Source organism: Heloderma suspectum, chromosome 1 (genome assembly GCF_057233095.1).
Source record: "Heloderma suspectum isolate Gila_16-S chromosome 1, 16-S_ref, whole genome shotgun sequence".
Classification (NCBI taxonomy): Eukaryota; Metazoa; Chordata; class Lepidosauria; order Squamata; family Helodermatidae; genus Heloderma; species Heloderma suspectum.
The window spans coordinates 79,548,119-79,572,208 of NC_139458.1; the positions used below are offsets into that span (position 1 = coordinate 79,548,119).

The following is a 24,090-nucleotide window of genomic DNA, read 5'->3' on the forward strand; positions in this document are numbered from 1 at the left end:
TGGCTGCAGACCTGTCTTGTCTGCTGCCAAGTCCCCTTTCCTGGCTCTGATCACAATCTCGATTGCAATTGGAGCTGTTTTAAAAAAATTTCTCAGCCCCATTTACGCACAAAAACAAGACTGGGAATTTTTTTCTGCATTTGCCTGTGCCCAGGGAATGTGCATAATTTTTAAAAAAACAAACAAAAAAAAATTGTGCACATTCCCCAGGCAGAGAGAAGTGCATTTTCCCCCCAGTCTCATTTTTGTGCACAAATTCCTATACAACCCTATGGGGTCAACACTCCATAGGGTTGTATGGGAATTTAAAAGCCCCCCTTGTTGAAAATCAGATGGGGGTGGAAATCCAACCTCCTACCATGAACCCTTGGAGAAACAGGGTCCATGGTGTGTGTGTGTGTGGGGTGGATTTCCCCCCTCCCAGCTGGTTTTTGGCAAGGGGGCACTTTTAAATTAAAAAAAATTGCATACATTCCCCAGACTCATGGAAGTGTAGGAAAATTTTCCTGGTTCTGTTTTTGCGCACAAGTGGGGCTGGGAAAATTTTTAAAAGGGCTCCAACTACAATCAAGATCGCCGACTGGAGTCAGGAAGTGGGGATCAGCAGGGGCAAAGGGGGTTGACAGCCCCTCCATGGTGCCATTTGGGCACTAATAATAATAATAATAATAATAATAATAATAATAATAATAATAATTTCATTTCTATATCACCCAAGGGGTTGTCACTGGCAAGGAGAAAAGGCCATGGACAGCAGCTTGGCCACAAACATGAATGGCGATTGCGGCCACGCTTGGCAAGTGCAGCATGGGTTTCTGCTGCTCTTGCTGAGTGGCATGGATTGGCATGTCTGGGTTCACATGACACCTGAACCCACCATGGGTAAAACAACCCCTACTGCAGATCACTGGTTATCAGGATGGGTTGTTTGGGAAAAACAACCCACCCTGGTAAGAACGGTCCAAGTTTGCACAACATGCTAACCCATCGTTGGCAGTCACCTACGATGGGTTAGCGTGTTGTGTGAATTCAGTCAATGTGTATGTTTGGAAAACTGAGGGGGCAGACTGACAGACTTGGACCTGCAACAAAATGTTGCAGTGTTGAGTGCTGCTGCTCACTGAACAGCAGCACTCAACACTGCAACATTTGCAGGTCCAAGTTGTAAGAATACTATTACTCAAACTGACCTGAAAAATCTAATAGGTCAATTCTCTGAGCCACTGCAATTAGGCTCTGCCATTAAAGATGAGCTTCCCATCTGCAAACAGCCCTCCTGATAATAATTGGGGAATAAATTATTATTTGAAGTGCTTATACTTTCCCTAATTCCCTTCCACATAATTTCTATAGGACAAAGCCAAACATTTAAAACTTTTGTACTGAACATGAATTATTCTAGTGGAACGCAACATGTCTTAAAATAGAAGCCTTTCAAAACGGGAAAAAACAATGAATTTAAGAGTCTGAACAGAAAAGAAATAACCCCTTTTAGAAATGCCTGTAAAATGAGTAAAGCAAAGGTATTTACCATTACTAAGGCCATAAATCCAGAGAACTGCATGACTACTTCTGCATCATCAACAGCAGGGCTTTTGATTTTTTCCTAAACAACAGCCTCTCTTTACCATATCAGAAGCTGATTTTAAATCTCCGTAAGTTTCAGACATAGCTTCAACACAACACTGGCTGACTATGCATATATCACTGTATAACGGTAACTCCATCTTGGATCTGATATGGTATCCCAAAGGTTATGGAAGGTTGTTTCAAAATATTAGTTAAGTTTTTTCCTCCTATTGTAAGTTTTCCAAAGGTGTTCAGTTAATTATCAAAGATGCTTCTTTTATTATTTTGATATTATCTTCAGAGTTACAAATGAGATCTCTAATTACCTAAATTCTCTTTGATTTAGGAGAGACAGAACTGAATTTATGTGGGTAATGACTTCTCTCTGAGGGTACCTTAGGAGTGTGAAACCTGCCCTGTGTCTCACTGGGTAAAAACACCCTCTCTATCATCACATACAATCAGGGCCAGAAAAATTGGAACAAGGATAACTGTTTTGGCAGTTGGCCTCCATACACCACCACACTGAAGTTGAAAGTAAACACACCCAGATGGGAGCGAAGTTAGGACTTTCAGCTGTAATTCAAGGGGTTTGACAAAAGTGGGGCACTAGCCATTCAGGAAGTACAGCATACACACACACCCATTGTTGGTGGCTCATAAGTAATGGAACGAATGGCTGACAAGCAGCTGCGTGGCCAGGTGTGGCCTGTTTCCTGGGTACAAGCAGATAAAAGGCCTGGAGGTGGTTCTGAGTGTTACGTTTGCATTTGGTAGCTGTTCACTGGAACTCCCAACATGAGGTCCAAAGAGGTGTCCATGCGAGTGAAGGAGGCCATCATTAGGCTGAGGAAACAACATAAACCCATCAGAGAGATAGCAAAAACAGTGGGAGTGGCCAATACAACAGTTTGGAACATCCTGAAAAAGAAGGAATTAATTGGCAAGCTCAGCAACAGCAAAAGGCCTGGAACACCATGGAAGACAACTAAAGTGGATGACCACAGAATTCTGCTCATGGTGAAGAGGAACCCTTTCACAACATCTAGCCAGGTCAAGAACACTCTTGAAGAGGTAGGCATGTCATTGTCAACATCTACAGTCAGGAGACGGCTTTATGAAGGTAAATACAGAGGCTTCACAACAAGGTGCAAACCACTGGGAATGCTCAAGAACCGAAAGGCCAGATTAACCTTTGCCAGCAAACACCTAAAAAGCCTGCCCAGTTCTGGAATAAGAGTCTTTGGACTGATGAGACCAAGATTAACTTGTACCAGAATAATGGGAAGAGAAAAGTATGGAGAAGGAAAGGAACAGTTCATGATCCAAAGCATACCACATCATCTGTCAAACATGGTGGAGGCAGTGTTATGGCATGGGCATGTATGGCTGCCAATGGAGCCGGGTCACTGGTGTTTATTGATGACCTGACTGCTGCTAAAAGCAGCAGGATGAATTCTGAAGTGTATAGGGCTATACTTTCTGCTCAGATTCAGCAGAATGCTGCCAAATGTCAGGAAGCCCCCTAGCTGCCTCTTAAAGTCCCCTCCAGTAGCCAAAACAAGATGCAGACAAAAGCGATTCTTTCCAAGGCTTTATTCCTTTACAACCTAATGACTCTTTCAGATGCTAATTGCCAGCGACTAAGCAAGGAACTATGGGCTGCGGTGGCTTAGTGGTTAAGACGCTGAACTGCAGACCGGAAGGTTGGCAGGACAGCAGTTCGAGACCCGAGTGCCATGCGACGGAGTGAGCTCCCGTCTTCAGTCCCAGCTCCTGCCAACCTAGCAGTTCGAAAGCAAGAAATTGCAAGTAGATAAATAGGTACCGCCTCAGCGGGAAAGGTAACAGTGTTCCGTGCACCTCGGTGTTCAGTCATGCCGGCCACATGACCACGGAAGCGTCTTTGGACAGCGCTGGCTCTTCGGCTTAGAAATGGAGATGAGCACCACACCCTAGAGTTGGACATGACTGGTTGGGGACACCTTTACCTTTAAGCAAGGAACTGCAAAGTATATCATAGCAGAGTAACCTAAGCTCCATGTACGCAGTTGGTCCCCGTTTGGAGGAGGGTGGGAAAACTCTGAAACTTATGGGCTAGGAGGGGAGGCTCCCGCCCTTACCCATGGGGCATTGGGACGCAGCCATTCCCATAGTGCCAAGTGGGTTGAGCGCCCCCTCTTGGCGCCCTCCACCTCGCGCCTCTCTCTGCGCCGGCGCCTTGCATCTAGCAACAACCGATCTCCCGCTCTTTCGCTGCCAGGGTCACTATCTCTCTCAGGAAAGCGAGGAGAGGGGGCCTCTCCCTGCAGCTGTGCCTCTGAGAGACAAGCAGGCTCCTCTCCCACGGGTTGTAGCTCTTCCTCAGAATCAGAGCTGCTTTGGGGCTCTATGCGCTCAGTTCCAACCCTGACACCAAACTGATAGGACGCTGCTTCATATTGCAGATGGATAATGACCCAAAACATACAGCAAAAGCTACCCAAGAGTTTCTCAAGGCAAAGAAGGGGGATGTTCTTCAATGGCCAAGTCAGTCACCTGATCTCCACCCAATAGAGCATGCTTTTCACTTACTGAAGACAAGACTGAAGGCAGAAACACCCACAAACAAGCAGCAGCTGAAGGCAACCGTACTAAAGGCCTGGCAAAGCATCTCGAGGGAGGACACTCAGCATTTGGTCATGTCCATGGGTTCCAGACTTCAGGCAGTCATTGACTGCAAAAGATTTTCATCCCGGTATTAAAGGTGATCCTTAAGTTTGAAATGATGTTGGTTTGTTCCATTACTTATGAGCCACCAACAATGGGGGTGTGTGTATGCCACTGGCTGTACTTCCTGAATGGTTGGTGCCCCACTTTTGTCAAACCCCTTGAATTACAGCTGCAAGTCCTGACTTCGCTCCCATCTGGGTGTGTTTCCTTTCGATGTGGTGGTGTGTAGAGGCCAACTGCCAAAACAGTTATCCTTGTTCCAATATTTCTAGCCCTGACTGTACCTTATCTTCAAACTAGCCACATGGGGATTTTTTTTTTTTTTTTTTTTAACAGCAACAGTATTCATGGATCCTGTTTTGTTTGGCCCTCAGAGAGTGCTTCTCCTGGCATATAGAAGGGGAAGAAATGGAAGCAGTGACAGATTTTACTTTCTTGGGCTCCAAGATCCCCACAGACGGTGACTGTAGCCATTAAATTAAAAGACGCTTGCTCCTTGGGAGGAAAGCTATGGCAAACCTAGACAGCAGAGTAAGAAGCAGAGACATCACCTTGCCGACAAAGGTCCGTCTAATCAAAGCTATGGTTTTCCCAGTAGTAATGTATGGCTGTGAGAGCTGGACTGTAAGGAAGGCTGAGCGCCCAAGAATGGATGCTTTCGAACTGTGGTGCTGGAGAAGACTCTTACGAGTGCCCTGGACTGCAAGGAGGTCAAATCAGTCCATCCTCAAGGAAATCAACCCTGACTGCTCATTGGAAGGACAGATACTGAAGCTGAAGCGCCAGTATTTTGGCCACCTAATGCGAAGAGAAAACTCTCTGGAAAAGACCCTGATGCTGGGAAAGATTGTAGGCAAAAGGAGAAGGGGACGGCAGAGGATGAGATGGCTAGATAGCATCACCGATGCAATGAATATGAACTTGAGCACGCTCCGGGAGAGAGCGCAGGACAGGAAGGCCTGGCGTGCTATGGTCCATGGGGTCACGAAGAGTCGAACACGACTGAACGACTGAACAACAACAACAGAGAGTGCATGGAAGATTTGTGATCAGATCTCCCAACACCTTTTTAAAATTTAAAAGCATTCATGAATATACACAAATTAACTGGTTGCACTCGTGCTAGAGGAGGGATGTTTAACATTTCAAAGCTACTAATAGCTTTGGGTGGAGAGCAGGGGAGAAACAGACACAATACAGGTGACTGGTTTTATCCCCAGTGAGGCTAAGAGCAGTATCAGGGGAGCAATTTCAATGGGGAAAACTGTGGTGGGGGAGGTTTAAACACTCCCTTCTCAATGCCACTGCCCCTTATCAATCTGGGCCTTTCATATCCTGCAGCTGCTTTAAAGCCTAAAAAAAAAGACATCAGGAGACCACACATCTTCTACATCATGTGTAGTTTGGACCTAATAAAATAAGTAGACATGTGATTAGCTGTTTGTTAGGAATTACAGAGCTGTTGCTGCCAATTATCCTATTGTAACATGTCTTCTTGCAGTCTCCTATTTTTCTTGTATTGTAGGTTCTATTGTTGTGTATTCCATGTAATCCTTAGTTTTTAAGAACTTCTTCAATTATTCAGCCTGTTTTATGTTTGATTTTATAATTTATAATGCTGCATATGTTAATAGCGTTTTGCAGAATTTCAGTAGCTTCAGTCTCTATTCGTGTCCTGCTATAACTGGGTCTGGCTCTTCGCTAGGCAAATACAAGGACGAATACAATAGAAAAATCGATTTAGCAAGCAAATGGTGAAGTACAGTTTTACCAAGCAAGTAGGGGTTTTCCAGAGAGAGGTCTGAGGCACGCTCAAGGTCAAAAACCAGGAGATCAGTCAAGTAGAAACACAATCCAAAAGGAGAATCAGGCAGGAGTCCAGGGGTTAGTAGCACAGAGGTTAGTAGCACAATGGCTAGACTGTTACAGCAGGCATATATTGCCAGAGCTTCCTGAGCCCCACCCAGGACTCAGTGCAAATTCATTACAGGCATTGCCCAAGGAGTCCCTTCCTCTTGAGGAGTCCTCTTTTGTAGTCAAGCGCTTCTTCTGAAAGGAGCCCTACCAGCTTCCTCTTGAGGTGACAACACTCCTGAGGGATATGTATTCGCCCAGCCTCAGAGGCGGAAGTCTCCTGCTCCTACAGGGACAGATCCACAATAATCTCCCCTGAGGGCCCAGGCTCCCACAGCTCTCCTGCCATGGGTGGCTCTTTGATGTTGGTCCATCTCTGGGAGCTCCAGCTCCTCCTCAGAGGAGGATTCCTCCTGCGGGGGGGGGGGGGATGTCAATTGGTATTTTAATAATTTGCCAGAGCTGTAAACTTGTGGAATCATTTGTCTTTATCACCTAATCTTAATTAAGCCCTGATTTGCAAAGGAGGGTGTATAAAGGGAAAAGTCTCCCTCGGCACAAGTCTTTCTGTATACTAAAAAAATGGGCTCAAACAGCCATGATCAAATGCTACACTTTCTGATAGAACAAACCACTGAATATTTTCTGGTCAAACAAGTTTAAGAAGTTAAACTCCATTAGCACTGTAACTTTATTGAACTTTGATGACTCAGTGGTAGTATTTCCATTTTGCATTTCTCAAGGATGGCTAAGCAACATAATTTCTAAAATTGTACTGGTAATTCAAAGATACAAAAAAAAATACTGCCACAGAAAATCAAATTACACTACTAGGCACATTTAGCACATTTCCACCGTGGCACAGATTTCCCCCATTTTTGTGAATTTCCAGAAAAGTAAGTAAGAACACAAAATAGGGCCCCTGTTAGATGGGTGTGGGGAGAGAATGTGGAAAGCATTTCTGATTCTATGGATTGCAATCTGTGTTGGTAATTTCTGCAGCTACATTTTTGAAAAGCGATTATTTTTATAAGAGGAAGTACAATATTATAATAAAGTTGCATACTACTAGATCAATTCTCCAAGGTACCTTTTTTTACTTTATACATGTCTTCCTTTGGCTCCTTTTTGTTCTTTTGATCCCTAGTGTCATTGTTCTGTGCAGACAACCTTCAGTCTATTTTCTTTGCCTCATCTCTCCCCTCCTTCCTTAACCAAGGTTTCTGATTCTCTCTCTCCCTAATTTCCCATTTTCTCATTGAGAGGCCTTCTCTCAAGGCCTCTCATTTTCTAACAATGAACTCTGGTAAAGCTGGGCTTTTCCATTCACCCCTCATTCTTCCACCTTTTTTCTCTTATTCCCACTTGGAAGAAATAATAATATTTTTAAGTACATCTCTCTAGCTCAGTGTCTTCTTCCTTGCAAAGCCCACAGCCACAGGCGGCTCTCAGTCCTCTGAAGTGCACCCTTCTCCCTCTCCCCACCTCTCTCTCTCTCTCTCTCTCTCTCATTCTGCTTGCTTCCAAGGAAATCCAATTGACTGGTTGGTTGATTAAGCTGAGCACACACACAGCAGGTCACTTCCAAGGAAACCCAATCAAATGATTGATTAGGCTGGGTGCACGCACAGCAGCAACATTCCTGGAGCAGTCCCTTTTTGAAGGGGCTGCAGGAAGGAGGACTCATTGGAGAGCCAGTGTGGTGTAGTGGCAAGAGTGTTGGACTGGGAGCCAGGAGATCTGGGTCCCCACTCGGCCCTGGAAGCTCACTGAGCCAGTCTCAGACTCTCAGCCCAGCCTACCTCACAGGGTTGTTGTTGTGAGGATAAAATGTTGTTGTTGTGAGGATAAAATGGAGAGGAGGAGGAGGAGGAGGAGGAGAATGTAAGCCGCCTTGGGTTCCTTGCAAGAGGAAAAAAGGCAGGATATAAATGCAATAAATAAATGAATGAATGAATTGTAGAAAACTGAAAGATACAGAGAGCTGTTCTGCGTTTCTGCAGGCATTTATTGACTGGGGATATTTTAGAGACTGCTAGGTAGATGTGTATGCTCCCCAACTTGCTGAGGGCAGCTGCTTCTGTTGCCCACCAGGGGAGGACAGGGCCTGGCATTGGTGCAAGTGCCTCTAAGCATGTGGAGTGTGTGCTCCCTCCTCTCAGTACACTGAGGCAGCTGGCTCTTCCTCTCCTCTGAGGCTGGTTCTCCTTTCCTTTGCCCTCTGTGAACATGAGGGGTATTTTGGAGACTCCTGGCCAGATGCATTCCTTCCCCCACCTTGCTGAAGGGAGCTGCCAATGCTGCCAGTCCAACCTTGGAAAGCAAGGCGCACACATGCTGGAGCAGCCACCAGAAGACTCGGGCAGACTTTAGCTCAGGCACAAGTGTGTCTAAGCATGTGGAAGGTGTTTCTTCCCCTCCACATACTCCAAAGCAGCTGGTTCTCCCTCCTCCTGCCCTCTGTGAAAACTGGCTTTTGTCCATTGTGCTGTGGGAAGGAGGAAGCATTATGGGTTTGTTTACGCAGGCAGATCCAGAAGGTAGAATTCCTGAGCGAAGGTGAGGGGGGCCCTGGTGGTTGCAGGTACCAAAGAGTTTGTGGAAGACCCAGAGCTTTTTTCCCCATTACTGTCCTGACATGGAGCAAGGGGTGTTGATCTGGAACAAGAGGAATTTGGGGGAAGTTCCCTATTTGCTCACACACCCCCCAAATGCACTTAGTTTATCTTGTCTCTCTTTTGTTCCATGCTCCTTCTCTGTGCTTGATGGCTTCTGCCCCAACTGGCTGGAGAAAAAAGTGGGGTCTTTGGGGGTGAAGCAATTGGAGGCTTTTTGCATTGAGAATAGTGGAAGAGAGAGTGGGGCTCACAGAGAGAGGGGCTGTGTGTGTATTAGCTGGTCACTTAGTCCCAAGTGAGGTTTCTTTACAAGGAGGTTCCTCCAGCCCAATTATCCTTTTATTCCTGGTTGGCCACTGTGGAAACAGAATGCTGGACTAGAGAGGCCTTTGATCTGATCCAGAATATCAGCTTCTATATTCTTAACACAATAGTGCCTTTTGAGTTATTTCTTAATTATGGGATGTACAAAAAATGACAAGAATGCTCATTAGAAACAACTGAAGCTATCTAAAGGTCTGTGTGCGCATGTGTATGATACAATATACTAAACCAGCCTTCTCCAATCTGGTGCCCTCCAGATATTTTGGACTACAAATGGCTAGGGCTGATGGGACTTGAAGTCTAAAACATTAAAGTATGTCTTGCATTTTATACTCTGTGTTAGTTTTAGTAGTCAGTTAATGTGGCTCTCGCATTTATTTATTTGTCAAAGTGGCTCTCACTTGACTAATAGTGAAGATCACTGCTCTAACTCATAATCACTTTGTGAGTGACCTCAAGCTTTTTGGGCTCCTACGTACAAAAATATTTGTCTACATACCAAAGAAAACTTCTTGACAATCTCTAATTATTGAACATGGTTTTTTTAAAAAAATTAAACTGCAGTAGTTTAAAAGTTTAACTGTCTATTGCTCAAGTCACCTCCCCGGCCACAGACTGATTAGGCCATCAACAAAAGCACCAGCCATCCCCACCAGAAATCCCCTAACGCCCTTGGGAATCCCTCATATTCCATTAGCCTACAGAGATGGACCATTCCAGTAGACCCATCACCCCTGTGCTTGCTGCTAATCTATAGCCTTCCTCCTCACACCTGCTATCCTTCTCTCCAAAGCTGAAGATACACTGCAGAACTGTGCCACAAAACCCACCCCCTGCCATGCCTGGGTCTGATGCCGCAGTCTCAGAGGGAGAGTCTGATTTAGAGTAAGAAGAAGATGATTTAAGGCCCTGTCAAGATATAGAATGGCAGGGGGCTGGGAATTGTCTTGACCCAATTTCACAGTAGATTACAAGGAGGGGGAGGAACCTAGCCGTGGGGAGAAGGCTTGAAGGACCCCAAGCAGAGGAACATTCCTTGATAAGCAAGCAGAAGACAGATTCAGCCAAAGAAGGGGCAGACCCAAGATTATCTCTTAGAAAACAGCATCAGTTGAAGAGGTGAGAGGAGAGGCAACCAACTCAATGAAGCAAACATCTTCAGGCTAAGTTTCCCAGTAGAGTTAGATTGACAAGCAAAATTCTCTAATTGCTCTGCTCTGCATAAAAGCTAGTGCAGAGGCAAAACCGATCTGTGAGTACAACGTCGCTGGTACTGGACGTTCCTTTGGCTAGACCCCTGGACTATATCATTCCTTGAATCCCATGTTTGGATTATAATTTTGGACTTTAAGATTCTGCTTCTGGATTCTGTCAGGATTATCTGAATTGATTGAACTCGGGCACATTGAAGATTTCAATCAATGGACCCTGGTGAGATGCTTGTGCTAAGCTGTAATAAAAGGGTGTGCTGATATTTTAACACAGGACTAGTTGCTTAAGTTGCAAAGGAGCCATCCTCAACTCCTCCTTCTATTTCTCTCTGCCTTCCTTTCGAAGGCTTCACTAGATAACTGCAGTTAACCTTTATTTCTCCATAAAAATACATTTTCTTAAAAGCCATCTATGCACCTTTGAGTAACTTACATAGACACTTTGCTGTCCCAACAAAATGGTCCCAGTTAAGCACACTTGGCTCCTTTGCATTTTGATTAAAACATGCTCGTTCTGGGCGAACTACTGGACAGACAGCAACCTCTTCTCCAAAACAGAGCTTGAATTGCAGTAGGAAAAACTTCTCCTAGCTAAATTTGAGCTAAATTTTTCTGATCATTCATGTTACAAAAGGGCTTATCCCGAGACAGAGAAGTAGTCTGCAGATGCATTTAGAGATACATGCCCCAAGCAAGCATGGTAACATATGTTATAGGACTCCATCTTGTTCCTAAGCAGTCAGTTCATAGATGTGAGGAGATCATGTACCATGCCAAAGCTTACAATGTGTTTAAAGCTAAAATTCCAAGCCACAAACAATGGATAAGTTAAAAGGACAGCATATATCCTCCCTTATTTTGAAACCCACCTGTACATGTCCAAAATAATATGAAACCTTTATAGAGAGTGGCTGGTGTTGGAGGAGCATAAAAGTCTGTGTAAGAACAAACAAAAAAGTTGCAAAGAGTTCAGAACTATAGATGAAAGATTTTTCCATTGTTACATGTATAAACAATAATTAATAATTTCCATGCAATTAAGTGGTATAAATGTATTGGGTTATTTTTTTCTTGGCTCTTTGCACACGCCCTTAATCTTCAAGACATAATTCATGGGATACCTTCCTGAGGGGTATCCACTTGGCCAACGCAACTCACTCGAAGGAAAGATCCAACCAGCTGTAATTACATGGAAATCATTACAAACTGACTCCATAAACCAACTCCAATATCTTACAACAGTATTCATGTTCTTATTGGCAACCATTACTGCACTCTATATCAAAGGTTAACACTACATGCATTGGGTTCAAGGCATTCTGGACAATCACATGATTATCATGACAAAAATGAAGTCTTGAACTGCTCCTGCCAATGAGGCCTCAATGTGGAAATCTCCCAGGGCTAAGAACAGGTTCAAGACAACCTTTGCCAACTCAGACAGGAATTCATTAAGCAGTAAGGTGGGTAGTATACCAGCAGAATCCTTCATCTGTCCCAAATGTTCAACACCAGGTACAAACACTCGAAATTAGAGATCTGCCAAACTGGACAGAAAAATGAAATTCCAACAGACCACAGTTCTTCCCCAGCCACTGAATCAATGATGATGATGCATCAAGAACCCAGAATTAATTCTTAATTCAATGGGAAATAAATAGTGATGTCACTGAAGTTCATTGTTTCCTGTTCAAATACAAATATGAGTTCGCCCAGACTGCACTGTTTGGATATATTCTGAATTGAGGCCTGAAAAGTTCTTCAGCTTGTATTATAAACCAAGATTCAGAACATGCAGGTCCGCATTCTGCAAACCATACTCCTTCATAGCAGTCATTCACCTTTTCAGAAAGAAGACGCATCTCTTTAATTTGGTCTTTTAAATTGTGAGTAATGGTTTTAATGCTGTTTTAGGGTGCAATCCTATCTAGATAGGCGGCTGCCTCCGAATTTGGAGGTGACCACCTATCCAAGCAAGGCAGGAGAAGCATGGGGGGGATCATTCCCTCCGCACCTCTCCTGCCCTGCTTATTCTGCTAGACAGCCGTTTTAGGCTGTCTAGCCGGGGGGGGGGGGTGAGCAGGAGAGGAGGCTGCTGCATGACACACAGGATGTGTCCTACATGCAGTTCCGCTCTCCCAGCCCAGCCCCTTTTCAGCCACTCCGCACTCCTCTTCCGAGCACAGAGCTTCTCCACGCTGCCTCTGAGGCAGCACGGACATCAGGGGAGGTTGGTTTTCTGGGAACCAACCTCAGAAAACAGCATATCCTATGGCCAACTAGCCACTGTCTAGAGGCCATAGGATTGCTCCCTTAATGTCTTAACATCGTTTACTGTTTTTGTGTTTTCATGTATTATTATTGAGGGTTACTCTCTCTTGTTTAATTAAGTTCATTATACAAAAACCAAAAACCATTTCGAGACTATCAAATCTGATACAAAAAGAAAAAGTTCATAGCAAACATACACTTCTAATTATGTCAAGAACAGTGTTCTATCAAGATTTATATGATCACAATGACTATTCCAATAAAGAATAAACCTGTTCCATTTATCTGAAGTAAGCAGTACTAATTACATATGATTTTCCTGTGCTATGTATAGAGTCAGTTAACTTATCCACTTCTGCAATATCTAAACACTTAATTAACCATTCCTAGATTGAGGGGACACAGCATTCTTCCAGTATTTGGCCGAAAGATTTTTACAGCAAATAATAAATTCATAATCAGTAATTTCTGCATGTAAATAGTATCAAGATTAATAACATTAAACAGAACTAACAAATGGGATAAACCCAACTTCCTACCTACAACATGAGAAATAATGCCCAGAATTTGCTACCAATAATTCTGGGCAGTTCTACCACATGCGATAAAGGTCTGCTCGTGATGTATTTATTGCATTTCCAACAATTAAACCTGTTCACTGAATAAATCCAGTTCAATCATATATTATTGTTTTATCTGAATGGTTGTATACCACCTTGGTCACATTTGTGAAAAGAATATAATTTTTATTACTAATTATTTTTTTTAACATAGGAGCACACACAGAAGCCCTTTAATGTAAATCCCTTACACTTGAAGAAACAGATTGACCCAGTTTGCATGTAATGACCAACCATTAACCAAGCAACCCAGGAATGCCCCACTCCTGGGTTGTTCGCTGCAATGTCCAAACCTGGCACTCTAGGTTGTTGAGGGAGAAACAACCCAGAGTTTTAACGCAACAACAAACCACAGGTGTGTTTGCTAAACTGGATGGAGAGCGGAAGCAGCAAGCAGGCAGGAGGCAGGGCCCCAACAACCCATGCGTTGTTGTTATGTGCAAACCAGGTCACTTCTGTGAATTACCGGATCAGACCAGGCAATTAAGCAGCCTTTTACTTAGAATCTTTTCTTTATTCTATATTTGGATCAATACTCCCAATTGTTTCTTGTAAACTTTTTATGTGGTTGCTGTCCCCCATCCAGATCTAAAAACCACAACTGGCCCTGGGTTTCTTTGTTTTGGGAGACTGGTGTTGTGTGTGGGGTTGAATTTCTAAGTGGCTGGTGCTGGGAACTTCAATTTCCAAGAGGCAATGCAATGAGATTCATGTTTGCTGCAACATCAACAAGCTTGCCCCAACATTATAAGCAGCAAGAGAACTCTCAGAAAACAGGTGATTTTTTCCTGAACAAGAAAATTGCAATTACCAAGCTAATTTTGAATCATGCTTAGGGGGATTTCACTACTTATACAATAGCCTTAGCTTCAGGAAACATTCAAGATTATAAGCTTAAACCCATTGATGCTTTTCTCTCTCTCAAGCAGCAATCCACTTTTGTACAACACAGCTGAGATTATTTTTCATCCTAGAATAAACCATTTATTAAACTAGTTGCTAGTTTAATTAGAAATAAACTTGAGTTCCAAAAAAAAAAAAATGTGGAAAGATCAGGATGGATTTAAAACTAGCTACTAGCAAAGGGTATTAACTAAGTCAGCTATTACGTAGCTGTGTGTAGATTCCTTTATGATATGCTGAATACAAATAGAGGATTCTCTAAATAAGTTTTTTGTTGTTTATTCGGTCAGTCGCTTCCGACTCTTCGTGACTTCATGGACCAGCCCACGTCAGAGCTTCCTGTCGGCTGTTGCCAGCCCCAGCTCCCCCAAGGTCGAGTCTGTCACCTCCAGAATATCATCCACCCATCTTGCCTTTGGTCGGCCCCTCTTCCTTTTGCCTTCCACTTTCCCCAGCATCAGCATCTTCTCCAGGGTGTCCTGTCTTTTCATTATGTGGCCAAAGTACTTCAGTTTTGCCTTGAATATCATTCCCTCAAGTGAGCAGTCTGGCTTTGTTTCCTGGAGTATGGACTGGTTTGATCTTCTTGCAGTCCAAGGCACTCTCAGAATTTTCCTCCAGCATCACAGTTCAAAAGCATCTATCTTCCTTCGCTCAGCCTTCCTTATGGTCCAGCTCTCACAGCCATAGGTTGCTACGGGGAATACCATTGCTTTAACTATGGTGATTTTACCACTGAACTACCTTTACAACCCAATCCTAACCCTGCTTATCACCAGTATATGATATAGTGGATAGTCTCAGACCAGGATGACCAGAATTGAAATCTCTGCTCAGCCATGAGGCTCGGTGGGTGATACTGGGTTTATTGCCTAACCTACCTTAAAAGGTTGTTGTGAGGATACATGGGAGAGGGGCTATCATGTACAGGGCCTTGAGCCTTTTGGAGGAAGGAAAAGATAAAAATAAAATAGTAATAATAATAATGATAATCCTGAATGGTACTCAGTATTAGGTTTGCGAAACAATAGTTATGAGCTGCTTGAGAACAGTGACCACAACACTATCAAATTGAGTGTGTGAGTGAGTGAGTGAGAGAGAGAGAGAGAGAGAGAGAGAGGAAGAGAGAAGTTAAGTGTAATATATGTGAGTGGAGAAAGCACAATACAGTCGACATTCGATTTCAGGAAAGAGAATTTCTTGACATAATTAATTAAAGGAAGTAGGAAGGGAGAGTCAGGAGGAAGGTCAAATCTTTTCAGGAAGCTTGGAGATAATTTAAAAGCACTATAATAGGGGCTCAGATAAAATGTATATACACATAGTGGAAAGAGTGTGAACAAGTCCAAAGAGGATGCCAGCGTAATTAAATAGCAGTGTCTAGGAAGCTGTAAAAGGCAAGAGGCTTCCTTTAAAAGAGAAAGTACTGCCCAAATGAAGCATATTAAAATGAGCAGACATGCTGACAAAATAACTAAGTTGATGATATGGCAAGTAAAGAAGGAATGTGAGAAGCAAATCGTAAAAAGACAGGCTAAAAACATCAACAAAAATTTCCCAGCATGACCGGGATCTTTAGATGACAAAGATGTGAAAGGAGAACTGAAGAACAGGGAGATTGCAGAGACGCTAAATTAATTGTTTGCGTTGGCCTTCACTGTGGAATATGTTGGAGACATTAGACAGATAACCACATCTGAACGTTTGAGGAGCTACGTCAATCAGGGATAACAAACAATATTTTAGAACCAATTGACAAATTACAAATTAGCAAGTCACTGGAGTCTGCTGGCATATGTATGAGAATCATTAAAAAGAACTTAGATCACGGGGAGAAAGTTTGAATTAGGGGACTGCAGAATACAAAACCCCTCTGTTTGGACTACCTCATATCAATGCAATACAAGCCTGACTATGCCAAATTTGGGCCTAGGCTTGTATTACTTTAAATTTGCAATACATACTGCTACTGCGTGGTGGTGGTGTGGAATTGTTCATGCCCCTTCTCATTTAGCCTCCCATCAGGGAGACTGTAGTGTCTCCCCGTCTTAGGTTTCTCCTTTAGGATAACTTTCCCATGTGACCACGGGCCAGAAGTTCCAACTATTGGGAGTCCTTGTCTGAACTGAAATAATTACAGACACAGAAGGTGGGTAGAAAGACATTTTACAAACCACTGCAGGTTTGCCAATAGTGGTGCTACTAGAGAAAATGGATCTGGCCTTGGTTAGTCATGTATTAGTTACACCCAGACTGGACTATTACAATATTCTCTACACGGGAGGTGCCTTTAAAGACAGATTGGAAACTGCAATTAGTACAAAATACATCCATCAGAATGGTGCTAGAAGCAAAATGGTCAGAACACTTAACACCAATTCTACACCAAATTACACTGCTTACCAATTTGTTTCCAGGCTCAAGTTAAATACTGGTGTTAACTTTTTAAGTTCTAAATGGCCTAAGTCTTGGTTATCTTAAGGACAACCTTCTCCCACATGAACCTACCTGAGCCGTATCACTGGCATCACAAACCCTGCTCTCTGACCTATCATTAGCAAATATTCAACTGGTGAGTACCAGGGACAAGGCCTTTTTGATGGCCACACAGTAGTTGTGGAATTTTCCCGAGGAGGTACAACTGCTCCTGCTTCCTGTCTTTAGACAGGTGTTGAAGGTATCTGATAATTGATTTCTGCAGTTTCTCTGTGTGTTTAAATCAGAGGTAGCAAACCTTTTTCAGCCCATTGGCCAAATTCCAATTTGGGAAGAGTCTCAGGGGCCACATTCCAGGAGTGAGCATGGCCAAATGGATGTGATTCTTATCAATTTGAACATTTCCCCCAGCATACAAAACACAGCTCAATTCTATGCATGTCTGCTCAGGAGTAAGCCCAAATGCAATAGCTCTCATGATTGAAAAGACACAGCTTAATTCTATGGAAAGTATTTAGTGTTTAATTGCCTTTAAATACCTTATCTCCAATCACTGATCAGAGATAACATCAGAAACAGTTTGTAGGCCAGATGGGGAAACCCCAGGGGCTACATCCAGACCATGGGAAGGAGGTTCCCCATCCCTGGTTGAAATATTGGTTTAATGCTGCTGTTTTATACTTGATATTTTAAAATGGGTTTTGTGATGATGATGATGATTACATTTGTAGATGACAACATAGCAGATGACTAACTTCCAAACAGATTGTGAAGATGCCCCCAAAGATCTCTCCAATCTGGGAGTCTGGGCAACTAAAATGGCAAATGAGATTCAATGTAAGTGAAAAGTGGGTAAAAAAATTCTAAGTTCTATACATATTGATCGTGTCTGGATTTGCCATGCCTAGGGTAGGTAGCTCACTGACAACATCCATTCTGTGTGCATCAGCTATGGAATAAAAAGGATTCAGTGCTGGGAAGTATTAGGAAAAGGCATGAAAATAGGAATACCAGTATTATATCACAATGCCTTTATGTAATTTTTGATGTGATTGCATTTGGAGTAGTGCATACTATTCAAATCATTTCAAGTTGAGGTTTAGACTTAAAGTGACCATTTCCCTCCACAGAAGTGGTCTACACCTAGAGGCTGATGGATCTGGATGGATTCCTAACAGTCCCAGAAAGTTTTCTGTTGGCATGCTGGCGATCCAGTTAAAGCCCTAGTTGCTCTATGAAATACAGAATGGCCCATGCAGTTTACAAATACACCTTTTCTCCTGCTGAAAAGACTGTTCAGCTTGTTAATTTACTGGGGAGCTGGGGGCAATGAAGCAGTTAGGGAGAGAACTGCAACGAAGGTGGAAGAAATCTCACAGCAAATCTGGCCAAATGCTGGTCAAGACTAGTTCATGGTGATGAGGGTGGTGAAGAAAAAAATGTCACCACCACCACTGCATCTTTGCAATACTTCCCAGCAGAGCTTTTCCAAGTGGTCTGAGGCTTAGGGTGATATGACAGAACCTTCAAGTGCCCACTGCAACTTATTTGGTAAGCACTCTGAAGATAAAGTTGCCTGCAGCCTCCTTAATCTGGATGCTACAATTTTTGCACTACAATCCATTAATATATCCAGTATTTTGTTGGATAAATGTCACTTGTTGTGATCTGAGGATGTGGACAAGATGCTTGGTGAGGAGTGGCTGATCACTTGTTTGCTTCTAAGTACCCTTGCCTTTCACGTCTTATCACACTCGGAGAAGACTGAATGGCTGGGTTCAAGAAGTGATTACTACCTCTTTAAAAGAGGGGCCCTCCAAGCTGCACTGAAGGAGGTAGTTGAGAGGCAGTTCCTAAAGGAATCCTCCTTAGTTCTTCAGGACTGTAACAACTATTGGCCAGTTGCAAATATGAATTTCCTGAGAAGATATGGTTACCATATCACTCTAGTCACTCTTCAATTAAACTGGTTATCTCGGGCCATTTTATTCTAGTTTCAGACCTGGTTTTTGCACAGAAACTGCTCTGATCACCCTGTCGGATGACCTATGCCAGGAGAACAGGGGAAATATGACCCTGTAAAGTTCCTGGACTTCTCAGTGGCACTTGACACCATCAACCCCAGGCTGGACAGGCTGTCTGGGTTGAGGGCTAGGGGTTCTGCTTCTACCTTTCAGTAAATTTTCCATATTTGTACCACCTTGCCCCCACGGTAAAATTAGAAAGTTTCCAAGAGAATTGCAAGAAAATTCCAATTCCACCAAGAAAATTCTGGATTAAAATATGGGATTTCAATAGCTAATACAACACAACCTAGTCTCTTGGCACAAGAGTAATTACGAGAGCAGCCCTATGGCCCCTAGACAATGTCTAGGGGGACATAGGATGCTTCAGATTCGAGCTGGAAATCCACGCTCCCTGCCCCCACCCCCTTCCTGCCAGCATGCAGAGAACTGTACCAGCTGCCTCTCTGAGGTTGCAAAAACAACCTTGGAGAGGGGGTCCAGGGGGCGGTCCAGGGGGCGGGGCGGGGACTGGAAAGGCCAGGATAAGAACTATCCTGAGGCCTCTCCAATCTCCTTCTCTCCCCCTCAATATGCCCCAGATAGATGGGCAAAAAAGCCCATCTAGATAAAATGCAGAGCAGAAGGAGCGGCAGAGGCAACAACTACCTCCGATGCTCCTCCCGCTCTGCATTGGATGCTTGTAAGCCTCCGAGTTGGGAAGTAATAGGATTGCGCTCTAGTCTTAACTTTGAGGCTTCCCAGATGGGAGACAGAAGTGCCAGGAAATTAGTAACTCATGAGTGGTTCATTGGTACTCTTTGCTGATATGAAAGGAATCCAGACAATAGGTGCCAGGTTTTGTCATTGGGGCACTATTAGATTTATAGTGATGTAACAGTCATAAATAGGATAATAAAAACAATTAAGTGGACCATAAAAACAGGAATGTGATCAGGTAAGGTAATAGGATGGAATTTCCCAGATCGTAAATACAAGAGATACGTTTCAGAGAAATAATGCTTATGTCACATGCATGCCTGTAACATGTCATGGGATCCTAGAATGTTTTATATATATGTTAGAATTGTTAAGAATGTCGCTTAATGGGACATAAATAACTGAAATAAAAATAAGCTAGACATGTTTAAGTCCTGGCAAAGAGTAAAGAAGTCTTTGAACATTCAAGAGAGGGGCTATCCTTTTGGATCAGCTACCCCTAGCGTGTTGCCTGTAAACCAGCCTGGTAAGCCTGAAACTAATGATTGTGTTTTGCTCTGCTTAAAGCCTAAAGTGTTTGAATCTATGCCTGTATGAGCTTTGGGCAGATTCAATGGTGCCCTTGCACAAGCAGCCCAGGCCTGCCATCCCCAGTGCACACGCATAGCCCCTACCACTGGTGGCTGTGATGCAGCGCTTCTGGGGCAAGCGCCAAAACAAGCAGACATGCTCATTTCTGGAAGGGGCAGGTTGTGTCCCTTCCAGAAACAAGTGTTTCCACTTGTTTCGGTACTTGCCCCAGAAGCACTATGTTGTGGTTGCCAGCAGTAGGGGCTGCACATGTGCCAGGGGGCCTGGTCCACCCATGCAAGGGCACCATTAGAGCCGATTCTTTGTATTTAGATTGTTATGCTGATATTTTAATAGTAAAGAAACAAAAGATATTGTCTTAAATAGCGATTTCTGGAAAATAGAAAACGCTGTATGTCCTTTAGCTAGAGTGAATAATTTAATTTCTCAGATGGCATCTTGTTGCAAGAGGGATCGAAGTGTGTTCGGTTAAACAGGTAACCTGGGGTTACTACATACTGATAGCATATTTTGAGAGAACCTCTGAACAAGGGCATATGCCACAACCTGAAAGGCTAATCCGAGAAGTTGGTGTTTGGCTCCATAACATTTATGCTGTGAGGTTTAGAAGGATTTCCAGTTGTTTCCTATGCTGTTTAAAACTGCCGGAGTCAGGTCATCTGGAGATCTGGAGTGAAATGCCGTAAGTATGCTGATGAAACTGAGCTCTATTTCTCCTTTGTTCGGTCTCAGGTGAGGTCATGGAGGTGCTAAATCAGTGTCTGGAAGCAGTAATGGACTGGATAAATACCAATAAATTAAAGCTTAATCCAGTTAAGACTGAAGTCCTGTTGACAGATGGTCTGACTTACCTTGGAGGTGGTATTCAACCTGTTCTGGATGTGGTTGCACTTCCTCCTAAAGGATCAGCTTAGCAGCTTTGGAGTACTGATACATCTAGCATTGTCACTGGAGACCAAGGGACATCCATGGTACATATTGCCTTTCACCAGCTGAAGCTGGTGCACCAGCTGCAGCCCCTCCTGGACAGAGATAACCTGGCCACAGTTATCCATGTTATAGTAACCTCTCAACTAGACTACTGCAATGTGTTCTATGCAAGACTGCATTTGAAGACTTCCTGGAAAACTTCAGTTAATATAAAACATAACTACTAAGTTACTAACTGGAACAGGCAATACATACATTTTGTAAGTTCTTAAATGGTAGCACTGGCTCCTAGTCCATTTCTGGACACAATTCAAAGTACTGGTCACTATAAATCCCTAAATGGCTTGGGACGTAGGTACTTGGAGGACTGCCTTTTTCCTCATGAGTCTGTCCAAACCTTTCATTCATTATTGGTCATCTTCCTTTGGATTCACCAGGAAGGTGGTCACTGAGGAGAGGAGAGGACTGTTTTGGTCACAGTGCCTAGTATTTGGAATACCATCCCCAGAGAAGCTCACCTCACACCAACTCTGATGTCCTTTCAGAATCAGATGAATACTAATTTGTCAGGTCTTCCAGCTTGTCTTAAAATATGTACTAGTATTGTTTTTATGGCTCTGCTGCATTTTATTTACTTAAATAATTTTATTCTGCTCGTCATCTGAAAAGGCTCCCAGAGCAGATTATATGTGATCAATAAAATAAAAACCTTCTTTGTGTGCAAGCCTACAATCTAAAAGATAAAACACAAATGGAAAAAGAAAGGGGGAGGGAAGAGGAAAACGCATACATGCAGGCACCAATTCTCAAAGCATATGGCTGTTGCTTGTTAATCTGGCATTGAAAGGATTAAATAATTTTGCTAACAAAAGACTGAAGAAGCTACTTCAAACTGCAGGTGACTAATTTAATCTGGAATGGTTGAACTGTCTGAATGAGGGTTTGGGGAAGACCTACAAGACTCCCTAAAAGACTTCAGACTCATATCTAAGGAGACCATATATTTACATTCCAGACCCCTGACCCATGGGCAAGAAGATGTTGAACTTGTGATTCTATGCTAATTAATGTTATTGCATTATAATACCTATATCTAAGACTTTACAGGAATGGCTTTGAAGAAGAAGAAAAAATGCAGCTGCCTTTTGCAAATGGCTTGTGCAGAGCAACAGCAAGGTCATGGCAAACTGTGCTGGCAGAGATGCTGATATGAAGCAAAAGAACAGAAGAACTGCCACATGCTCAGCTGCCAACTAGGAGGAAAGAATCGCTGTTAGACATCACGTGTTGTGCAGCTGCAGAGATAAGAGAATCCACTTACTCGATACTTGTTGGCTGGGGGAGCCACAATAAGCACGAGCAATGACTGGGAGGAAGTGTTAAAGCAGATATGATCGCAAATGACTGAAGGTGACCGTGAGTTCAAGGAAGATGCCGGGGAGAAACATGTTAATTAAGATAATGTGCCCAGATGGTACATGTTTTAGGACATCTCAAATTAATCCTTTAATGATTGTGCCTGAAATGTTCCCAAACCGCATGGGCATAAAATGTAAGATTGTTGGAGAGGGTAGATAAGACACCTCACTCCCGATTGGTGAATGGGTAGTTTAATCACCCACACACCTTATTTTTGATTAGGGGGTAGTTGTCTCATCACTCATTGGGGACCCCATGTCTGGCCAGAGCAAGTGTATAAAAACACAGGTAATGAGAGCTCTGCACTTTCTTTGCTTTGCTCGCTAGCTGTTTTGGCTTTGATTTTTACTAGAGTACCAGACCCATGGATTTTGGTAAATATAGATCCTTTTAGACCTAGACTTTAGAACTTGCAAATAATTTTCACCCTTTTTTTTCTGAAGTTATGTCTTAGAGTCTCAAGCTCAGAAAATATTCTATCTTATTTCTGAAGATAGAACTTAGCTTCAAGCTTAGATATCATTCTATCTTAGTATCAAACTTGGTTAACACTTTTACACTTTATCTTTTTTCTTTCCCTTAAATAGGACCAAATTAACAATGCTCATCTGTTTTTAGTACTTTATTTGAAATCTTTATTGTATTTCTTATTTTAAATTGTATGCCACCTGGGAGTCTGGCAATGAAAGGTAGAGTATTCACAGATTGATTTCACACATTCAGTTCAGGTCATCCAATCTCAAAGAGGATATCAGAGCACAGGAAAAGGTGCAGAAAAGAGCAACTAAGGCTGTAATCCCATACCCATTTAACTGGAAGTACAGTCAGGGCCAGAAATATTGGAACAAGGATAACTGTTTTGGCAGTTGTTCTCTGTACACCAAGACACTGAAGTTGAAAGGAAACACACCCAGATGGGAGCGAAGTCAGGACTTTCACCTGTAATTCAAGGGGTTTGACAAAAGTGGGGCACTAGCCATTCAGGAAGTACAGCCAGTGGCATACACACACACCCATCGTTGGTGGCTCATAAGTAATGGAACCCATGGCTGACAAGCAGCTGCATGGCCAGGTGTGGCCTGTTTCCTGGGTACCCCATGACCAATCAAGCAGATAAAAGGCCTGGAAGTGGTTCTGAGTGTTACATTTGTATTTGGTAGCTGTTCACTGGAACTCCCAACATGAGGTCCAAAGAGGTGTCCATGCGAGTGAAGGAGGCCATCATTAGGCTGAGGAAACAACATAAACCCATCAGAGAGATAGCAAAAACAGTGGGAGTAGCCAACACAATAGTTTGGAACATCCTGAAAAAGAAGGAATTAACTGGCAAGCTCAGCAACAGCAAAAGGCCTGGAACACCATGGAAGACAACTAAAGTGGATGACCACAGAATTCTGCTCATGGTGAAGAGGAACCCTTTCACAACATCTAGCCAGGTCAAGAACACTCTTGAGGAGGTAGCCATGTCATTGTCAACATCTACAGTCAGGAGACGGCTTTATGAATGTAAATACAGAGGCTTCACAACAAGGTGCAAACCACAGGTAACGCTCAAGAACAGACAGGCCACAATAGCCTTAGCCAGCAAACACCTAAAAAAGCCTGCCCAGTTCTGCAATAACATTCTTTGGACTGATGAGACCAAGATTAACTTGTACCAGAATGATGGGAAGAGAAAAGTATGGAGAAGGAAAGGAGCAGCTCATGATCCAAAGCATACCACATCATCAGTCAAACATGGTGGAGGCAGTGTTATGGCATGGGCATGTATGGCTGCCAATGGAGCCGGGTCACTGGTGTTTATTGATGACCTGGCTGCTGATAAAAGCAGCAGGATGAATTCTGAAGTGTATAGGGCTATACTTTCTGCTCAGATTCAGCCAAATGCTGCCAAACTGATAGGACACCA

The 24,090-nt window shown here is 43.2% G+C and overlaps 1 protein-coding gene across 22 annotated transcripts in view; it reads right to left on the reverse strand.

The window, feature by feature from the left end:
• GPHN (gephyrin) overlaps window positions 1–24,090 on the reverse strand; it is a 483,693-nt gene that overhangs the window by 319,069 nt on the left and 140,534 nt on the right. For 3 of the 22 annotated variants that reach the window (XM_084848989.1, XM_084848971.1, XM_084848979.1), the window contains exon 3: window positions 20,684–20,854. The exons of the other annotated variants lie outside the window; for them this stretch is intronic. The gene's annotated coding sequence lies outside the window, so the exon portion shown is untranslated. The remainder of the gene's footprint in view (window positions 1–20,683; window positions 20,855–24,090) is intronic. 22 annotated transcript variants of the gene reach the window in all.